Below are 9,031 nucleotides of genomic sequence, written 5' to 3'. Positions count from 1 at the left end.
ATTAATTCTCTAAATATTAGAATTAACTAATTCAAAAGAGATATCGATTCACCCCCCTCTTCGTATTTCGACCAATTGATATCAAAGCAGGTTCCTTCAGTAGTAGCTTAGCAGCTAGTAGGGAGATCTCAAAGTATAGAGATGGGAAAATCAAAGAAGCAAGTAGCCAAGAGTTCAAAGGAAATACCAGGTATTGAAATAATTCAAGATCCTATTAACGTTGATAACAGGAAGGAAGCTACTGAAGAAGAAGGTGAAGAGATAAAAGAGATCAAATCTGAAAATAAAATTATCAGAGTTATAAAGGAGTTTAAGGTTGAAAAAGAAAACGTCAAATTTCTAGAAGTCGAACTGAAGATAGCAAATGAACATGCCACGAGCCTTAATAAGAAGAATGAAGAATCAAAGGAAATCATCAGCAACCTTAAAGTGCAAATGGAAGAAGGTAGAAAAATTGAAGAGTCACTTAGAAGAGAACTTGAAAAAAGTAACAAAGTAACTAGGGTTTGGTAGTGCAGTTGATGTAGAAGTAGATTCTTAGGTTCGATGTGCAAATTATGTTGGGTTTGATTTGGTTTTGTGATTGAGCAGAGGCAGGTTTTGGTATGACGGTCTATATTGTGCAAATGTCAGATTGAGTAGAGTTGAGTAGTGATGTTTCTAGGACTTGACAGTGATATACATACAGAGTAGAATAGTAGAACCTTTGTCACAATTTATTTATATTAATTTTGAGCGCAAGGGTATCTAGTCTAAAAAAATTTAAACGTGGTCCGTTGATTAATCGGGGTGGTAGGGTGTTGCAAGGCAAGTGATTGGAGTCACCTTCAAGTTGTAGCCTAAGGACACTTTAGGGCAGCAAGTTGGTGCTAGAGCAAGTTATAGTCTGCATAGGGCGTTAGAGCATTTGTCCAGTTGCAGCTAGTACATAGGATGTTAGAGAATCCGTGAGGTTAGAGCCTGATATCTAGGGTGTTGGAACGTCCTCCCAGTTGTAGTTGGTAAACATGGAGTTGGAGCATCCTACACTGGGTTGGAACTTGTAAATCAAGGGTTCGAGCCTCGTTCAGCTGCAGCTAAAAACTTGATGTAATTATTTTGAAGAAGATATTAAGAATAATTCAGTGGTTCTGGACCCTGAGGGGGTTTTCCACCTAAAAACATTTGTGTCTACTCTCTTCATTATTGTGCATTATTGAATGGTGTTGTTTATTGTTGATAAATGTTTATATTTATCTGATGTTAATGATAATTAATGCTCTGAAGATTAAAATTAACTAATTGGAAAGAAATATTAATTCACCCCCCTCTTAGTATTTCCAACAATTGGTATCAAAGAAGGTTCCTTCAGTAGCATCTTAACAGTTGGAAGGGAGATCTTAGAGTACAGAGATGGGAAAATCAAAGAAGAAAGCTGCCAAGCATTCAAAGGAAATTCCAGGTATTGAAATAATTTTCAAATCCTATTAACGTTGATAACAGGAAGGAAGCTCCTGAAGAATATGAAGAGTTGAACGAGATCAAATTTGAAAACGAAATTATCAGAGTTATAAAGGAGATTAAGGCTGAAAAATAAAATGAAAAACTTCTGGAAGCCAAATTGAAGATAGCAAAATAACATGCCAGAAGCCTTAATAAGAAAAATGAAGAAAAAAGGAAATCATCAGCAGCCTTAAAGTGCAGTTGGAAGAAGCCAGAAAAGTTGAATAGTCACTTAAAAGAGAAATTGAAGAAAGTAACAAAGAATAGAAGAACAAAGAGAAGGAAAATCGCACACTCAAAGAAAAATTTACTCTATTGAAACTCCAGGTGCAGGAAGCAAAAAAGAAAGAGAAAGACTTGATAAGCCAAGAAAAGGAATGCAGTAAAATGTATGTATCTGAATTTGATCAAAAGAAAAAGGAAGTGGATATAGCTATTACAGAAATAGACAAGCTCGAGAAGGAAAATGGAAGGCAAAAGGAACTTGTACGAGTTCTCAACAAAGATGCAGAAAAGGTCACTCTTCTAAAGCTACAAATAAAAGAAGCAGAAAGAATAAGACAAATCTTGAAAATTCGGTTTCAAGAAGACCTTGCTCAAAAGCAAGAAGAACTTGACACAACTCTTAGTGAAACCAACAAGTTCAAGGAATGGAAAAAGGAACGCTTGCAAGTTATTGACAAGAAAGATCAAAAATTGGCGCAGTTAAAGATGAAGGCAGAAGAAGTAGGGAAAGATCTATGTGACAAAGGTTGAAGCTCCAAGACTTTACGAAACAAGATTGATGAGAAGATTGATCCAAGTGAAGGACCGAAAAATATTAAAAATGTTGTGGCTTCAAGGAATAATGTTGAAGCAACCAAGGACAAGAATCAACAAGGGGTTGTAGTTCCTCCTCTAAGAAAGAATGAATATAGAAGATCATCCAGGCAAGATAGCTCATCTAGGTATGCTAATTTGTTTAATGGTTATTATTTTTCATGTGCTAACTTTGGACATATGGCTAGGAATTGTAAAATTTATTATAGGTACAATTATCAAGGGCATTATCAAAACCCAAGAAGCGGGTTTGTTGGATTGCAAGATAGATTAAAAAACAACTTTTCCAGTGGAAAGTATATGTCATCTGCTTAAACATTTAGGACCAACATTGAATGTTGCAAAAGCCATAATTAGGGGCACATAGCTCGCGATTGTAGGTACAAGATGGAATCAACCATAAATGAAAAACTTAACATCAAATACAAGAAGGTCTGGAGAAGAAAATAAGTACAAGATGATTAAGCATACATGAAAGTATCAACAGTCATGCTTTCAAGATTCGTAAGGGAAAAAAGTCACGATGAAGCATCAGCTCGACAATTGACAGATATGCATTATTATGAGCATAATAACAACTTTAATTCAGAATTGTCAAGTTCATGAGATTATAGCAGGTTTAGGAGGAGAAGAACAGTTATAGGAATACAGGTCCATGGTGATCGTTATCTCTTTGAAAATTGACAAATCATTAGAACAATTCAAGGAGTCGTCAACATTGAATAAGGGAAAAAAGTCACGATGAAGCATCAGCTCGACAATTGACAGATATGCAGTATTTTGATCAGAATAACAACTTTAAGTCAGAATTGTCAAGTTCATGAGATTATAGCAGGTTTAGGGGGAGAAGAACAGTTATAGGAATACAAGTCCATGGTGATCGTTATCTCTTTGAAAATTGACAAATCATTAGAACAATTCAAGGAGTCGTCAACATTGAATAATAGGTTAGCAGTGCAGAATTGTAGAAGGTCATCACAAGTTGTGAAAGGAAAAAAATTAGCAGTGGAAATCCATGTAAAACACAGTATGTCAAGGGGAGACATGTTGTTGCAGTGAGTATTAAATAAGGCATTTTAGAGAAAGGCGAGTATCTAGAAGGGAGACAAAAAGAGGTTTCTCGTCAAGGGGATCACGGGTAGATTATAGGTCCACGGGAAACAACCAAATTATCAGGGGGAGTCACCCTTTTCCATTGATTTCAAAGTGTGAGAGAAATCGGCAGAAGAAGATTGAGACATGAAGTTAGTGGGAGTTGTACTCATAGAAGGAGTACGAGTGTTGTCATCAATGACAAAGGGGGAGATTGTTGAATGGTGTTGTCTGTTAGACTCCATCTCCTCAAATCTTCTGTAAATACGCTGCCATGCTACCACTGTACTTCTCAGAGATCTCCTTCCACAACCAGGACAATTTCTGAGCGATAACAACAGCATTAATATTTGTATTTTTCCGGAGGTATGTTCCTCACCAAGCAGATAGACTAGAGAAAACAAATGTAATTGGAAGACAGAGCAAGGGTGCATCAGAATTGGAGACCTGGATAGTAAATTTAAATATTTCCTTAAGGAATATTCAGAAAGTACCACAGTGGGAACTGTTGTTAGTCTTCTGATACAAACTGCTCAAAAAGTTCCAAGGCTTGCAGAGGCTCAATCCCGCCAATCTCATCCCTCTCTTTTAAACATTTCTTGGTTATTATAACCAGGATAGTGCCAGTGTTGAAATCTATGACGAGAGACAATGTAAAGTGAAGGAGAAGAGAGGCATTATCAATTTTTGATAGCCGTGTAAATCCCACTGTCGAGGTCGATATTTATCTTTCTGATGGTTATCTTTCCAGAGCTCATGTTCCAAGTGGTGCTTCCACTGGTGTGTATGAAGCACTGGAGCTTTGTGGTGGAGGGAATACCTACATGGGAAAGGGTGTTTCAAAGGCTGTTGAAAATGTAAATAAAATTATCGAACCAACTCTTATTGGCAAGGATCCAGTAGATCAGACTGGAATCGATAGCTTCATGGTACAGGAGCTTGATGGAACTCAAAATCAATGGGGCTGGTGCAAACAAAAGCTTGGAGCAAATGCTATATTAGCTGTATCTCTTGTTGTTTGTAAAGCAGGGGCTTATGTTAAGAAGATACCTCTTTATCAGCATATTGCAAACATTGCTGGTAACAAAACTTTGGTGATGCCAGTACCTGCTTTCAATGTCATTAACGGAGGTTCACATGCAGGAAATAAACTGGCAATGCAGGAGTTTATGATTCTACCCGTTGGAGCTTCTTCATTTAGAGAGGCCATGCAGATGGGTTCATTTACCACCATCTGAAGACTGTAATTAAGAAAAAGTATGGTCAAGATGCAACAAATGTTGGAGACGAAGGAGGCTTTGCTCCAAATATTCAGGAGAATAAAGAAGGCCTCGAGTTATTGAAGATTGCCATTGAGAAAGCAGGCTATACTGGCAAGGTTGTTATTGGCATGGATGTAGCTGCTTCCGAGTTTTACACTGAAAAGGATCATGCAGTTCATTTTACACAGGAATTTGAAACTCTTTATACCAATGGACCTGCAGGTGGCGGTGGCATCAGGTCTTTTCACTGTCATTGCAAATGAAGGTGAACACTTCAAATAGTCGAAAACATTGATATATTTCATAGGTGTCAGCTGCAATTGGTTTGCCATCGCGGGTACAAAGGAATCGATAAGCCAACTGCAAGTAATAATATGCCAAATCCAAGCGATAATAAGTGAGCATGCTGCCAAATATGTGAGAAAACATTTGCAAATTAACGCTCTCCAATACGCTGCTCCATGTACCATAACGTTGCTTCAAGACTGCTCCAATGAACGCTTTGTATATTCTATCCGAATTAAGGCATACAAAAGAGCACATTTCAAACGTCGTCCATTCATGCTTGTTATTTCCTATCATTATATTGTTGGCCTTAGAACTAGAGGCTCTTCTTTTTGGACGAATTAGAAACTAAGAAAGCTCTAATAAGGAATACAAACATATATGTTTGATTTCAGTATGTCGTTCAAACAACAAATACAAAGGTGTGGAATTAATGCATCTTTGTATAACCTTATGCATGTGCAGAGGCAGTGATTTGGGTAGCAACAGCTGGCTCATGAATATGGCCCAAGAGCGCTATTCAAACAGAGCCAAAATACTTTAAATTGGAACGAAGATATACATCACAGCAGAAGACATAGGATTCGATTCCTATTTCAAGACTTCAGTTAACGATTCAAAGGGATCTGCGCTCCAGCATTTATCTCTTAATTGGCCATCAGAGGAATTCAAGGGAAACGATGCTCTGTTTTTAGAAAAAATGGTTTTTCATCGACCTGTAGGGGAAGGTTCTTGGTCCATTTACTGTATGTAAAAATGGTTTTGTTTCAAATAGTAACGTGGCTTGATTTTGCAATGCGCTTGTCAAAAAGGCGACCTCCACATTCCACATGCCATTTTGGTCTAACAGCAAGAGGAAATGGAAAGTATAACGTGGCAGTCCAGGTCGAAAACAAAATTAGAACGAAGACATCGATCCTGAGCAGAAAAATAGGGACAGATTGCCTATCCTAGTCTTCAGTTATGATTTGGAGGGTTCACACTACAGCGTCCGCCTTTGTATTGGTCACAGATATGTATGCGCTGATCTTTAGGAACCGATGAGTGGATTTTTACTATTTTTCATAGTGCCAGTCGAAACAGTTCCATCTTTTCATGGATCGGTTTTCTTCTGAGCTGTTTATGGTATTAAAAAACAAATTTGTAAAGAGGGAGGGGGAGAGAATTCTGAGAGGTGTGCGTGTAAGAGAAATCAGAGCTTCCATTGTACAGTCTTTGACAGAGATTTTAATGAAAATACACAGCTCTGGCTTCTGAGATTCCTGTGGTATGAGATTTAACATTTGTGTCCTCCTTTGTTTCATGTATAGCCTGTTATGTGTTCATTTCATTTCATGATCATTTCCAATTGAAAAAATGAAGTGTTAAGGTAGAATTCATATTTTGTATGCTCTGCCTTTAAGTTTGTTCATATTTAATGTTTTCTTCTGTTTGACAAGGATTCATCCTCTATGCCCTTGTCAGCTCCTCAGCAGTCTTGCCATTCCATTTAATCTCAATTTGATGTTAAACTTTCTTGCCTACCTTGCCTCAGGAGACAATCTGTGTTTTTTATTATATTTCTCTATTTCAAGTTGTTTCTTTGCCCCATGCAGCCCAGAAAACCCCATCATCCATTATAACCCCTTTTCCTATCAGTTTACTAGCCTAAAATCAGTGTTCTTTATTGGTCATCTCAGCCCTTTGAAGACCTTTTGCCGAGATAGACCCGGAGAGAGCCCTCTCCTGTCCTCGTAGAGCTAGCTACGAGGCTAAGTGGTTTGATGTTGCATTGGATTTTGCCTTCCTCAGCCTGAGGCCAAATTCAAGCGCTAACATATTGGCGACCATACTGGGGAGAACATTCGACTTGTTGATTGTCTTGTCCCAGTACATGAAATCAAATTGCAGATCTGATGCTGACGGTGGACAGCAGTCAGACACATATGCAGGCTGAAGCATTCACCGGCGACTCCAACTCGATCCAGACATTCCAGTGCTTGCTGATCCATTCATGCAATGGTAGGGTATGTGGCAAACCTTGCCCTGTGTGAAGCTGTAGAAGAAGTAAGAAATGAGTTAGCAAATTCTGAAATTGATGAAGAATTTTTCAGTGCCTTGCTTCATTGGTTGAAATCTCCAAAGTTCCCTTTTGAAACTAAAACTAGATTTTGTGAGCTACTTGTTGAAAGAGTTGAGAAGGAGATTCAATGTTTAGATGAGCAGATCCAATCATATGATTTCAAAGACCCTAAAAAGTTCTTGGAAATCCTTCCTCCATCGAAACAAGAAATAACAGACTTGCCTACAGATGTTTGCATTGACAGTGTGCAGCTGGAGGTATGTATTGCAGAGTTGGGGCAGCAAACAGAGTTTGGCTATTGCGATCCTATTGCTGCATACATGGAAATGTTTTTCAGTTTGACTGGTAGATCAAGCTGTCTTATACATAGCCAGATTCATTACGTGCATGAAAGGCTGCCAGCAATTACATCTGTGCCCTGGTGGAAGCATTCTCGAGCGGCATCGTTCTCAAGTTTACTTGAATGGTTGATCTGGCACTTCAGTATCACATGATCTATTGTTTTTGCAGCATAGTAGGGTAGATTTTGTAAATAAATAAGCAGCCAAAGGGCAGCATCTTGTTCCAGTTTCATTTCAGCTTTAGTTTGAAGTTTGTTAAGCCAGTTTTTCAGTTATTTCAGTTTTCAGATCGAACCAGTTTGAGTCCAGTTTCAGTTTGAAAATTGAGTCAAGAGTTGTGTCGATTTGTTGGAATGATGACTCCATCGCCCATTGGATGGAGGCACTGTCTGCTCTCCCAAAGTTCTGCGGTTCTTGGCACCTCCACGAAGCGGCAGCTGCCATCCCAATTGGAGCCAATGTTAGACTCCATCTCCTCAAATCTTCTGTAAATACGCTGCCATGCTACCAGTGTACTTCTCGGAGATCTCCTTCCACAACCAAGACAATTTCTGAGCGATAACAACAGCATTAATATTTGTATTTTTTCGGAGGTATGTTCCTCACCAAGCAGATAGGCTGGAGAAAACAAATGTAATTGGAAGACAGAGCAAGGGTGCATCAGAATTGGAGACCTGGATAGTAAATTTAAATATTTCCTTAAGGAATATTCAGAAAGTACCACAGTGGGAACTGTTGTTAGTCTTCTGATACGAACTGCTCAAAAAGTTCCAAGGCTTGCAGAGGCTCAATCCCGCCAAACTCATCCCTCTCTTTTAAACATTTCTTGGTTATTCTAACCAGGATAGTGCCAGTGTTGAAATCTATGACGAGAGCCAATGTAAAGTGAAGGAGAAGAGAGGCATTATCAATTTTTGACAGCCGTGGAAATCCCACTGTCGAGGTCGATATTTATCTTTCTGATGGTTATCTTTCCAGAGCTGTTGTTCCAAGTGGTGCTTCCACTGGTGTGTATGAAGCACTGGAGCTTTGTGGTGGAGGGAAGACCTACATGGGAAAGGGTGTTTCAAAGGCTGTTGAAAATGTAAATAAAATTATCGGACCAGCTCTTATTGGCAAGGATCCAGTAGATCAGACTGGAATCGATAACTTCATGGTACAGGAGCTTGATGGAACTCAAAATCAATGGGGTTGGTGAAAACAAAAGCCGTGAGCAAATGCTATATTAGCTGTATCTCTTGCTGTTTGTAAAGCAGGGGCTTATGTTAAGAAGATACCTCTTTATCAGCATATTGCAAACATTGCTGGTAACAAAACTTTGGTGATGCCAGTACCTGCTTTCAATGTCATTAACGGAGGTTAACATGCAGGAAATAAACTGGCAATGCAGGAGTTTATGATTCTACCCATTGGAGCTTCTTCATTTAGAGAGGCCATGCAGATGGGTTCATTTACCACCATCTGAAGACTGTAATTAAGAAAAAGTATGGTCAAGATGCAACAAATGTTGGAGACGAAGGAGGCTTTGCTCCAAATATTCAGGAGAATAAAGAAGGCCTCGAGTTATTGAAGATTGCCATTGAGAAAGCAGGCTATACTGGCAAGGTTGTTATTGGCATGGATGTAGTTGCTTCCGAGTTTTACACTGAAAAGGATCATGCAGTTCATTTTACAGAGGAATTTTAAAC

The 9,031-nt window shown here is 38.8% G+C and overlaps 2 pseudogenes; both read left to right on the top strand.

Annotated features, from left to right (window-relative positions):
• The first annotated feature begins 605 nt into the window (after positions 1-605).
• Positions 606-5,484, top strand: LOC149185371 (enolase 1 pseudogene; annotated as a pseudogene).
• A 212-nt stretch (positions 5,485-5,696) lies between these two features.
• On the top strand, positions 5,697-9,029 carry LOC149185370 (enolase 1 pseudogene; annotated as a pseudogene).
• The last annotated feature ends 2 nt before the right edge of the window (positions 9,030-9,031 follow it).

This window comes from Pinus tabuliformis, chromosome 3_2 (genome assembly GCF_031772625.1).
Source record: "Pinus tabuliformis cultivar Carrire ecotype Pingquan chromosome 3_2, CPIR1, whole genome shotgun sequence".
Taxonomy (NCBI): Eukaryota; Viridiplantae; Streptophyta; class Pinopsida; order Pinales; family Pinaceae; genus Pinus; species Pinus tabuliformis.
This window is presented reverse-complemented; position numbering and strand designations above follow the sequence as displayed.